This window comes from Chrysemys picta, chromosome 1 (assembly GCF_011386835.1).
Source record: "Chrysemys picta bellii isolate R12L10 chromosome 1, ASM1138683v2, whole genome shotgun sequence".
NCBI lineage: Eukaryota > Metazoa > Chordata > Testudines > Emydidae > Chrysemys > Chrysemys picta.
Window position 1 is genome coordinate 70,300,656 of NC_088791.1, and position 13,100 is coordinate 70,313,755.

The following is a 13,100-nucleotide window of genomic DNA, read 5'->3' on the forward strand; positions in this document are numbered from 1 at the left end:
TAAAATCTATAAAAATCAGAAAAAATGCTTAAAAATAAACATATATTGTCAACTGAAATTATAAACAAACAAACAAAATAAAAACCAGGCAGCAAATTCTGCTACGTCTAGTTATAAAGCTGGCCATGTTCCTGTAATAATCTGGTGATCCTCCATTCCATTTTTAAAAAATGATATCTTAATTTAACTATACAGAGGAAGACAAAAGTGTGATGGGTTCCCCCCTGGATACCACCTGAAACTGGGGTACCACTGAGCCCCCCGACCCACCAACCTGGGCTCCCTCTCACACTGTACTGCTGTGACAAGCTACAGAGCCCTCTAGCCTGCACTTTCACCAGCATACATACAGGTAGGGACACACCCAACTGCAGTGACAAGCAGACTCTCTGACCATCCCCTGCATGGAAAAGCTACTCAAAGTTCCTCAGGCACACACCCCCTCTGGAGTATAAACCCAAAATTATACCACCTTGCGCTGCACAGGGAACTGTACAATGTAAGCTCATAAAATTCGCCCCCTCCCTCAATGTGGAGAGGACTATGCAATAGCCTTTTGCCCCTGAGTTATGATTCCCACACACTGGTTTAGATAAAGCAAAACCAAGTTTATTAACTACAAAAGATAGATTTTAAGTGATTATAGGTGATAGCAAACAGATCAAAGCAGATTACCTAGTAAATAAACAAAAAATGCAAACTAAACTTAATATACTACATAGATCAGATATGAATAGCAGATTCTCGTCCTAAGAGATGATACAAGAAGGCTGCAGATTCTTAAGGAGCAAGCTGCACTTGCTTTACAGCTTGGAATCCCCAGGTGTTCCATTCACAGGCTAAAAATCCCCTTAGCCTGGGTCCAGCACTTCCCCCCAATTCAGTCTTTGTTCCTCACTGTGAAGAATATGGGGTGCAGTGTCACAATAAGCAGGTAACAATTCCGAAAACAATAGAAAAAATACCTTCATTTCAAAAGCCAGGAAAGGTTGCTAAGTGACAAGAATGTATTTGCCTATCACAATTTATTACAACCTAAGTACTTGAAAGCAAGGAGAGAGATATGATATCATCCATAATTTTTCTTACAAACTTAGATACATGTTTAACATTGTACAATATATTTTTCTTGAGTATTTATACTATTTTCATTGTCTGAATGATCCAATTTGTCATTAGAGACAGTCTTTAATATGATAGACCCTTTTTAAAGTTATTTCTTTTAGTACACCTCTACCCCGATATAACACGACCCAATATAACACGAATTCGGATATAACGTGGTAAAGCAGTGCTCCGGGGGGTGGGGGGGCTGCGTGCTCCAGCGGATCAAAGCAAGTTCGATATAACGCGGTAAGATTTTTTGACTCGCAATTACAGCATTATATCGGGGTAGAGGTGTAATATAGAACTCCAGTCTGCAAAAGGATCCACATACAGGAATCCATACATCTGCTCAAAACAATATGCTGGATTAGGGCCTTAGCAGCCCTATATGTATATTTTCTTTTTTAATGCAGCAGCACCTTCTTTAGGTGCAATTCAGGTATGTGATGAGAGAGAGCAGACCATTGCTATTGTTACCCATTTACTCTGAAGTGCAGTAATTATTTCCTAATCTGTAGACAGAATTCTACAGCCACTTGGCTCTTCCCCATATAACATGTACAGATCCAAAAGAACAATTTGGGATTTTGAGATAATTCAAGCAATCAGATGAGCTAATGTACATGGCATTAATCCTCTAGAAATGCCATGTAATTCCCATTCAATCTTATCACCCATAAAAAAAAAAATCCACATGCCTGTGTTTTAATCAATTTTTAGCTTTTAGCAGCACGTTATGATTGTGGTGCAAGACACTTTCTGGGGATTACTAAGTGACTCGTGTTGATGGCTCAAGGGGTAGGCCATTAACTGCACCTTTATGGTCATTAATCCTCAGTAAGTGTTCTGCATCTGGATCATTACTACATAATTAAATAATCAATATTACCTTTTGATTCATATACCTGATGAAAAATACTGCAACTTTATCTTGGCTACGGTTATGCTCAGTTCTTCTAATTTACAGTGGAAGGGAAATCAACAGCATGAGCAAACAATAGCCACTTTAAATCTGCTGGCTCCTATAATTTTCACTTATTTTATAAAATGGCAATCAAAGGTTGTCTACATACCACTTAGAACCATTAATATTCTTCTGACTATAAAAGAATGTTAAATGGAACAGATGCAAACTGGAAATAATCTCTCAATCTGAAAATTCATATGATACTCTTGCCAGTTTAGGTTTATTTGTTTTGATTCAAACAATAAAACACCTATACAAGGCCGCTAGGGCCTAGAGCCTTAAAGATATTTAGGTGCTTAACTCCCATTGATTTCAATGGGATTAGGTCAGTGGTGGGCAACCTGCGGCCCATCAGGGTAATCCACTGACGGGCCGCAAGACAGTGTTACATTGACCGTCCGCGGGCGCAGCTGCCCGCAGCTCCCAGTGGCCACAGTTCACCGTTCCCGGCCAATGGGAGCTGCGGGCGGCTGTGCCTGCGGACGGTCAATGTAAACACTGTCTTGCGGCCCGTCAGTGGATTACCCTGACGGGCCGCGTGCGGCCCATGAGCCGCAGGTTGCCCACCACTGGATTAGGTGCTTAAATACCTTTGAGGATCTGGGCCTGAGTGCCCTAAAATGTATTAAAAATATAAAATAGGAACTCTGCCTGCCATCCATCCATCTACAAAGAAAACTTCTTTCTATCCCTCTGTCATTCTGGGAACATACCCTCAACTGTTTCAAACAGATGTTAAAGTCATCTATTTCATTTTTCTTCTCTCTCTTATTTTGCTGCGGTACAGACTACTCTGGCTTCTTCAAATTTCTACCTTTGTTGCTAGAATCTAGTGATCTGTCAAGATGTCAGAAGGTGAAGATAATAATACTCACTGCAAACTCAGTCAAGCAAGGAGCACACCATATTGCTCCAGCACGATGCTGTCAGCATTGCTGCATTCCATAAGAAAAGCTATTGAAATGCTGAGCTGTTGAAATGCCTAAAAACATACAGTACTGTATAGGATGGGCAAATACTGTGAGGCTTTCACATTATGGGAAGACTTGCTCTATTCTAGGATCACACATTATTCCCCATTATCTTTGCCATTTTGTCATTGTTAGCAGATTGTGCTTCACCACAAACAGAATCATAGAAAGGTTGGGCTGGAAGGGATCTCTAGAAGCCTTCTAGTCTAGCACCTGTGCAGGCAAGACCAAGTACACCAGACCATCCATGACAGGTGTTTGCATAACCTATTCTTCAAAACCTCAAATGATGGAGATTCTACAACCTCCCACAGAAGCATATTCCAGTGCTTATCTATCCTTATATAGTTAAAAAGATTTTCTGAATATCTAACCTATAGCTCCCTTGCTGCAAATTAAGCCAATTACTTCTTGTCCTACAAAATGGACAATGGAGACCAATCAATCACCAATCATATACATTATATACAAATAATTCATGTTACTCCTCGCTATTAACCCAATTTAAACATTAGAAATGACTGTTCACGTAGTGAAGGGTCTATTTACATTGAGGTTGTGAGCCTGCATGACACGGAGGATGGTGACATTATCAACACTTATAGTGAAGGGAGGAAAGACAAGATTGTGCAAGGAAAAGTGAGAAACTTAGTCTTGGCCATACTGAGGTTGAGCTGGCATGGCATTTTTAAGTGGAGGCATCAGAAAGATAGTTTGAGATGAAAGTCTGAACAAAATAAGAAACATAGCTTTGGTAATTAGCAGCATAAAGAAAATAGTGGAAATTATGAGACTGAGCAAGTTCCCCTAGAAAACTGAGTATAGAGAGAAAAAAAGGAGAGACCAAAGGCTGAACCTTGAAACATGCTGATAGTCTGGGAAATAAGGAGGAAGAATACCCACAAAACATCCAAAGAATGAGGAAAGCAAAAAATTGTTGAAGAAGTACAAAGTTTAGGAGGAAGCAGCAGATGTAGACAATGAGAGCATTGGCCAGGAAAAGATCATTGGCAACAGCAATTTTGGTGGAGTGAAAGAAATGAAACCAAACTGAAGGAGGTCCAGAGGGAATTAACGATGAAGAGATCACAAGCTCTTTAGGGCAGAGGCTGTCTCTCACACACCTAAGATCTTGGATGGGTATGTACTTGGGGTGGCTAGCCCATACCACAGCTCATGCTGTCACAGCTATCCTCTATTTTTAGTGCGCTAGCTTAATGAGAGCTAGCATGATTATGTCTCTTGGGCTGGGAATCAGTGGCAGAATACACCCCTGTGTTCACGCCCTACACAGTGTTGTAATGTTTGTACAAGGTATGCCTTGTGAGATATCATTAAAAAACTCATATGTTGCTGATCAGTAATATCATGGCAAAATGCACATAGATAGCACATTATGTGTAAAGTTATGAACATAAGCTGAAATCATGACTGAAGTACGTTTCCCAGATAAGTCTGGGGAGTGTCAAAACCAGTTCCTCAGAGACACAGGGCAAACTGACACCTCAGCCAGGAGTCAAGGCTAATGGACCATTACCTGCTAAGTGGCCATTCTTTGGCAAGGAAGGGGGCAGGGACAAAAATCTACATCTTAGCAAAGAAACAGCATGGAGTTTCCTTTCTTCACTAGACTGCCTGTCAGGTTGCTGGCAATGCTTCTCAAAGGGGGGACTAAAACTATAAGGCTATGTCTACACTGGCAATTAAATTAATTTTTTTTTGTCTTTCAGAGGTGTTAACACCTCCTACTCCTGCCTGAAAGACAAAAATTTTGCCGCGACAAGTGCCAGTCAATGCAAACGCCACTTATTGGAGGGTGGAAGTTTTTTGTCAGCAGGAGAGTTGACAAACAGCGGCTACATTACATGACTTTTAGCAGCACGGCTGTGACGACACAGCCATGTCGCTAAAAGCTGTGTAGTGTAGACAAAGCCTAAAAAGGAGGGACATATACCTCAAGGCACCCTCCACCCCGCACCATCACAGCACTCATTAGCAATCTGTGTTGTGTACAACTGGCTAGGTCAGATTCACTTGCAGTTTGACTGGTAAAACAGGGATGATAAATGCATGAAACGAATTTTAAAAGTAAAAAATATCCTAGAAGATCAATATGTTGTTTTTAAACACTGGCTTAATTCACCACTGTTTCTCTCCAGTTTTATACTAGTGTAATTCCATTGGAAAATTGGGCCCACTAATTAAAAAAAAAATCAGTGTATTTGCTTAGTTACCATGGTAAGTAGCTGAAGAGCTGTTTTCAGTCACTCAGTTGTATTTGATTATGAGCACTCTTTTTTATACCACATTGTCCTTTTCCACTGACCTCCAATTCATTCCCTTTGGCGGTCAGGTCTGCATGGTCCTGCTTCATTTAATTCTTTGCAGGTCATCACTCTTATGGGCCAGACTCTGCCACTCTTATTCATGTCAAGTGATACATTAACGTAATGAACAGTCCCTATTAGGGAGCATCTTAAAACGGAGTAAATTACTACTCAGCATGGGGAAACGTGGTACAGTTTAACAACCAGAGTAAGTTATTTCCCATATTCATTCTCTTCTTTCTACGGTAGCAAAGCACAAAATATTTTAGATGGCACAAAACTGTTTCCTTTTAAAAAATTCTATTGACAGTGGTGGGATATAATGTGCCGGAGATATTTAAAAATGATAAGCTGTTTTCCGGATTTCAAAGTCAGACCTAAATAACCTGACTCTGACCCTATAATTTTTAAAGAATTCTGGATAATGCCTGTGAAAATTTGCCTGAACACATCTGCAATCTATGCTTGCAACCCATATATTTTTCACAAATATGCAAGCATCTTGTGTAGATTTCTGCAAAATTATGGCAGAATAAATAGCCCCAGCTAATACATGAAGAAGAATCCCATTAGAACTTTGATAACTCTCACTAAGCATCATTACTATTATACCAATCCAAGAGACAGAAAACAATTTTTAATTAAAAATATTTATAGCAAGCATAATACCAACTGCAAGTTTCACTATCCAGTGAATGAGCTTTGCAGCTGGCACTAATTCTCTCTTATTTAAAATGAGGTTAGCCAATAACAGCTGCTCATTAAACAGAAGACATTTCAGGAGTATCCATATTATGTTCTGTGACTAACTGAGAAGTCTTTTCTTTGAAGGACTTTAGGGAACCAGATTTGATTTGACACATTGTTCTAGGATTTTATAATGAAGAAGTCATTTCCCCATCATTTGAGTTTTCTGCACCATCAAGATAATTCAGTTGCTCCGATGAACTGCTTAAGCTTTTCAGTAGATAAGACATTTTAATTAGCAATAGTTCTTTTCTCGGTTATCTGTGGGGGAGTGGGGGAGGGAAATTGATTTTTAACATGCCCTTTATTTTACTGGGACAGCAGTGCAATCAGAAAGTGTCAATGGAATCACTCACAAATTAATTTTGAAATACATAATTACACAAGGCCAAATCCTGCCCCATCTACTCACATTGAGCAGTACGTAACTTTCGCCATGTCTCCACTATAAAATTATGTCGACCTAACTTACATCGGCATACAGCCACCGTAGTTATTACACTGTGTGCACATGGACTTGGTTCTTTGCATCAGTGGTGCATGTCTTCAACAACAGAGCTTGTATGAATTGTATTGATTTGTCAGTGCACGTTAGGGATTATCCACCATTTTTATTTTGTTGTTTGTCAACCTCCATATTGGTTCACTTTCTTGTTGCTCTGTTTGGCACTCTTTTGCTACTCCTTACCTCTGATTGGGCAAGCCTAGAAGAGTTCTACCTAGTAACAGGGACAATGGTGGGAAAACATAGGAAAGGCAGGAAAGATCACCTGCCCTTGGGGGAAAATCTGCCGGATAACACAAGGTTATATAAGGGCCTAGCAAAGTATACAAGGTTCTGCCCGCTCCAGTGGCAGTCTTTGTACGTTTGTGGTAACATCAGAGAAGGAGGAAGACAGAAGATAGAAGACACTTACCTGTTCCTGGTTCCACGGTGGCATATGCTTCCATAAAGTTCCTGGTCCCCTGGTTCCTGGTTTGAGTTCCTGGTCCACTGCTCCTGTTTGGTTTCCTGGGACTCCTGGTTTTGGTTTTGGTTGTCTCCTGCGCAAAACTGAGTAAAGTAGATGATCTTTGTAACCTGCATTTGCTTTAGTTCTTTGCCTGCTTTGGGTGTTAAACCACCGAGTGTTTTGTTAATAAACCCTATTTTGTGTTATCCCTTAACAGTGACTAGTGTAAATCCTGGGGTTACCATAGGTGATAGATAGTAATTTAAGTGAATGGGCCTGTATGGGAGGGGGTCTCAATTCCTTTGGTAATATGTGGGACATTGTGGGATGGCTTCCGGTAACAGTCAATGTAAGCAACACAGGATCTACACTGACACTGCGTCAACCTAATTATATTGACTGTGACTCTATGCTGCTCAGGGAAGTGGAGTTACTAAGCACTTATGTCGGCAGGCACCAAATGTAAGTGAATACTTCCACAGCCAGGTGGATGCAAAGCAGCTTATGTTGACCTAACCATGTAGTGTAGACCAGGCCCTAGTGAGCAAGCCCACTGATGTCATCAGGGGGACTATTCATGGAGTAAAGGTATTACTTTAAATGACTAAAAGGGACAGAATATGACACAAGGAGCAGAAGCAGGCCAATAAGCACCTGTAGTCTAGAACAATTTGAAGAGAACTCTCTCATCTCCTTCCTGAACTCTTCAGTGTTTGTTGTACCAGAAGGCATGTAAGGCCCAATGCTCCACTACATTTGAGCTGCACTTGTACATAGTGGTCAGTGGCAGTCGCCTGACCCTAGTGGTAATTAAAGAAGTAAGAGTCCTACTCTAACTTCTGCCACTGGCATAAACTCAAACACAAACGGAGCAAATGCCAGCAAAGGATCTAATATAGTAGAACTTTATTCTCTACAACACACTCCCTCCAACCGCTTATGCCAAGGGAGGTGCAGCTGGCATAAGAGGCAGATGTATTGTCTCCACTAGCCTAATGCCTGTGGAGATTCCCCTGACACAGGGGAAGTTCTCCAGGATCAATCTCTGGTCAGTTTAAGTTCATGTGGCATGAAGTGAACTTGGCAGAGTGGCGAATTTGTCCCAAGAATCTCATATGATGCTCCCCTTCCTCCATACTTGCCTCAAAGAAAAATAACAGGGAGCCTGATCAGTGGAAAATTCCTTACTGACTTGTCAAAGTAACAGCTGGTTACTCACAAACACACGGCAGCTAATCATAATTTGGTTTATAATTTAAGTTGTGACATTCCATGTGGTCATTCATACTTTGCTTAAAAATGTACTAGTGGGTTTTAAAACCCAACATCTAACAAACTTTACTTCACAGACTTTATAGAGTCTGATTTGCTTTGGGTTTTGACTTGATTGTTTTTCTTTTAATCTTCAATGTATTTTATACTGCTTTGGTACATTCTAGCCCGGGTCTTCAGCTATGGCTAAGGAGTGCTCAGTGCAATTCAAGAAGTGAGTGGTGCAAAGGTGACATAAAACACACTTTTGCCAATGCTTAATTTATGCCGGAGCTTGTCAGCGCTGAGCCCTGGCACACCTTTCATTATAAATTAAGCACTGTAGACAATAATGTTGATTTATAAACTTTGTTAAAAGATAGAAACACTAATACTTATGTTATAATCAAGTATTTATTTATTGGCAGCTGAAGTTTAATTTTGTCAGCCATTTGCACAAATGGCCCGCCCCTTGTCATAAAATTCTCAAATTGGCCCATGGGTAGATCTAATTGATTATCACTGGTCTAGTGGATAGGGTATTGAACTGGGAGACAGGAGATTTAAGTTTTATCTCCAGCTTTGCTACTAACCTACTATGTGAACTTGTGCAAGTCACTTTAGCCCTGTTTCTCATCCCACCTTTCTTGTCTATTTATATTGTAAATTCTTTGGAGCAGGGACTTTCTCTTACTATATATCTTTACAATGGGGCTCTGATCTTGGTTGGGGTCTGGCAGTGCTACTGTATTACAAATAAATAAAAATTGTCCAATGCTGGTTTGTCTTTAAAAAGTCACATTATCTAAAGAGGAATGCAATGGCCTGATGGGTGGTAAAGGAACTATTAAAAGAACCATTTTAAATCAAGTTGTATCTAATTTTGAAGCATTTCACTTTGTTCAAAGCATAAGCTTGGCAAATTAGAATAGTTGGAGAAAAAAGCCAAACCATAGTTGAGTTGAGTCTAAATACATTGACATTTATGCAAAACATCAAATTATGGTTATTACCAGGAAATTATGCCAAAGCATTCTCATTGGTTGGCTCATAATTAAGACTATTCAAGAAACAGGTACAGTACATTGCTGAGCCTGGCTTGGGGTATCATTGGCCTGCTTATTGCTGAAAGGATGCATGTGTTTTTCCTAGCAGACAAACACACCATTATCCTTTACCTCAGCAGGGTGGAATGTCAACCAAATAATTGGTTTAATTTAGAATATTATATTCAATTTGTGAATGAGGCTTTTCTTGTGTCCTGGAAAGACTTTGTACACAAAGCAGCTGAAATCCCATTGACAGTAAAAGCCTCTTCCTCTCCCTCCCCCACCACATTGTTTTCAGTAAGAACCTGAAAGGACTGTGAGGAGTTTCTGCAATTATATGCCTTTGAGCAGTAAAGCCCAGTGGTGCAAAACAGTTTTTTCCCCTAAATTTAACATCTGACAGTAATTATTTTAAAAAGACCAAGACAGGCATTTTATCACCGAGATCAAGTTTTTAATACAGGAATGGGTAATGAGAAAACATTTGTGGACATTTTCAAAGGCTGTTGTTTTGGAAGTCACAAAGTCTGAGCAGGTTTGAAAAGTAGCATGAAGCTCTGAAAATCTCTAAAGTTAGCCTGCATCTTCATATAGCAAAAACTCCTGCTCCTGGCTTTGCTTCAGAAGAAAAATATACAAGTTCATGTTATTAATTTGTTCATGGTAGCAAATATGTTGGACAGACACTTTCGAGACAGGCAAGAAAGGACAGGCCCTACTGACAATTACATTGATGGATGCTGGAGATGTCTGTTTTCCAATCGTATGAGGATATAATGTTCAAGGACAATAAGTACACCTCTACCTCGATATAACGCTGTCCTCGGGAGCCAAAAAATCTTACCGTGTTATAGGTGAAACTGCATTATATCGAACTTGCTTTGATCCACCGGAGTGCACAGCCCCCCTCCTGAATGGTAAATCAGAATTGTCAAATAGGTTTTTTCCTATTGTGGTTCTGCAGGGATCAGTACTTGACCCGATGCTATTCAATATTTGTATCAGTTATTTGGAGGTAAATATAAAATCACCGCTGATAAAATTTGCGCAAAGATCGGTGTAGTGGTAAGTAATGATGACAGGGTAGTAGTCATACACAGTGATCTGGATCATTTGGTAAGCTGGGCCCATTCAAATAAAATGCATTTTAAAATAGCCAGATGCAAGGTCATACATCTAGTAACAAGGAATACAGGTCATAACTACAGAACAGGGACTATATCCTGGAAAGCAATGACTCTGAAAAGGACTTAAGGATCATATTGGACAAACAACTCAACATGAGCTCCCAGTGCAACGCTGTGTCCAAAAGGGCTAATGTGATGTGTGGCAGTGTAAGCAAGGGACTAGTGCATAGGAGCAGGGAGGTGATTATATCTCTGTGTATGGCAATGGTGAGACTGAAGCTGGTATACTGTGTACAGTCCTGGTGTTCACATTTTAGAGAGGATGCAGAAAAACCAAAAAATGATTCAATTACTAGAGTAAATGCCTTACAGTGGGATATTTAAAACTGTTTAGCTTATCAAAAAGAAGTTTGAGAGATCACTTGATTACAGTGTCTAAGTACCTTAATGGGGAGAAAATACCATGCATTAACAGGGGCTTTAATGTAGCAGAGAAAGGCATAATAGGAACCAATGGCTGGAAGCTGAAGCCAGGCAAATTCAAAATAAGACACACATTTTTAATAATGAGGGTGATAAACCATTAGAACAAACTAGCCAGGGAAGAGATGAATTCTGTCTCTCTCTTGATTTCTTCAGATCAAGTCTGGATGCTTTCTGGCAGGTATGCTTTAGTCAAAGTTATTGGGATCAATACAGGGGTAACTCAGTGAAAGAGAATGACCTATGATGCAGGAGGTCAGATTAGATGATCTAATGGTTCTTCCTGAACTTAAAATATATGAATATCAACATTATTTATAGACCTTTCCGCATACAGCTCTTTACACTACTGAAAATCGCACTGTGAAAACTCCAAGTAGAATTGAAAATATCCATCTTAATCACTGTGTTTAAGCACCTCTTATTCAGCACCCATGAGTTTCTTTAATGCAGGAGACAGGAAATAATGGTAGTCAGCAACAGAGACAGCATAGGTCAAATGAGCAATTTTAAGAGTTAGGAATATTCTGGGCACACTGGTCACCAGAGTAAGTTTAGTTCAGCTGCTTAGGAGTTGACAGATCAAATAATGCTGCCAGCCATAGAGGTAAATCTCATCTGAAGTGGTCCTCTTATATGTCTGCTCTAAGTCTCCAGGCTACTTAGCTGTCAGAACACAGACCAAAACTTTCACGAGAAGAACAGCAGGAGACCCAGTCCTGGCAAAACTGGACAAGGAAAAATACCGGATATCACCAGCAGTTTTCAGTGGATGTAGCTGTAATTTGAGATTTTGCATGGTTGAGGAAGATCAAGGTACAGACGAAACAGGCAGCATCTTCATCTTGTTCCACTTAACTGAACTGCTGTAATCCTTGTAGCCTCAGTAAAAGGAGGAGATAAACCTGTTGAAAAGGATCACAGTTCTGAAAAGAGCCCTAAACTGATTTAATAAGAATTTACGTCTTTGGAATTTAATAATCCTCAACCTTCAGTATAGTGGTCCCTAAATAGCCTGTCCCTGGCTTTGCTCTCATCAGTCACCATAGTTAAATATGAAGCAGGTGGGGAGTTAGCGAAAGCACAGGTGGCAGAAATTTCATCCCAAGTCAGACCAATAGTGACACAAGAAGTTCTGAAGTCTTTATACTGTTCAAATCCAGAGGGGAGGAAATCTTTCTTTGCTGCTACTTCAACACGGAATAGGTCTGTTTGCAGATTCTGCAGTCAAACCAGCTAATGCAGGCTACCTCCACTCAGTTACAGAACTGGCTCTCTCTCACCATTAGGAGTTTTAATGGGAAAATAAAGCATTGCTTGGATCTGGACTAATATGTCTCTCTGTAACAGGGTTTTCATCCCCCTTATACACACATGCTTGGATTGCTTGAATTTCAGCCAGTCATTGTTACTCTCTAAGGTTCTGAAGTGCTGGAAATGCTACAGGTTACAGCCTATGAGTTGGGTTCAGGTCTTGCCTGGCTGGTGGAGGCCAGTGGTGATATAGGTGCCAACTCTGTGGGTGCTCCAGCTCCGGAGCACCCACGAAAAAAATAGTGAGTGTGATGGGTTGGATCACAGAAACCCCCTTGGGAACTGCCATCTGATGTGCCAAGACTACTTCTGCTCCTGCTTTCCTGCCCTGGCAGCTTAGGACTCCAGCACCCTGTCTTGTTGAGCCAGACACGCCAGTCTGCTCCAACACAGACCCAGGATCTGGACCACGTGCCCCAAAGCTGCAGACTTAATCTGAAAGCAGTTTACAGAAGTGTCCCTATCTTTAACACTCAGATGCCCAACTCCCAATGGGGTCCAAACCCCAAATAAATCCGTTTTACCCTGTATAAAGCTTATATAGGGTAGACTCATAAATTGTTTGCCCTCTATAACACTGATAGAGAGATATGCACAGCTGTTTGTCCCCTCAGGTATTAACACATACTATGAGTTAATTAATAAGTAAAAAGTGATTTTATTAAATATAGAAAGTAGAATTTAAGTGGTTCCAAGTAATAGCAGACAGAACAAAGGGAATTACCAAGCAAAATAAAATAGAACACGCAAGTATGTCTAAGAAACTGAATACAGATAAAAACCTCACCCAGTAAGCTTCCTTTT

The 13,100-nt window shown here is 40.3% G+C and overlaps 1 long non-coding RNA gene across 1 annotated transcript in view; it reads right to left on the bottom strand.

The window, feature by feature from the left end:
* Positions 1-2,659: 2,659 nt before the first annotated feature.
* LOC112059051 (uncharacterized) overlaps positions 2,660-13,100 on the bottom strand; it is a 134,822-nt gene continuing 124,381 nt past the window's right edge. Inside the window, exons 5-6 of the long non-coding RNA XR_010590919.1 lie at positions 7,037-11,887; positions 2,660-5,612 (exon numbers count right to left, since the gene is read on the bottom strand). This is a non-coding gene — a long non-coding RNA (uncharacterized LOC112059051). The remainder of the gene's footprint in view (positions 5,613-7,036; positions 11,888-13,100) is intronic.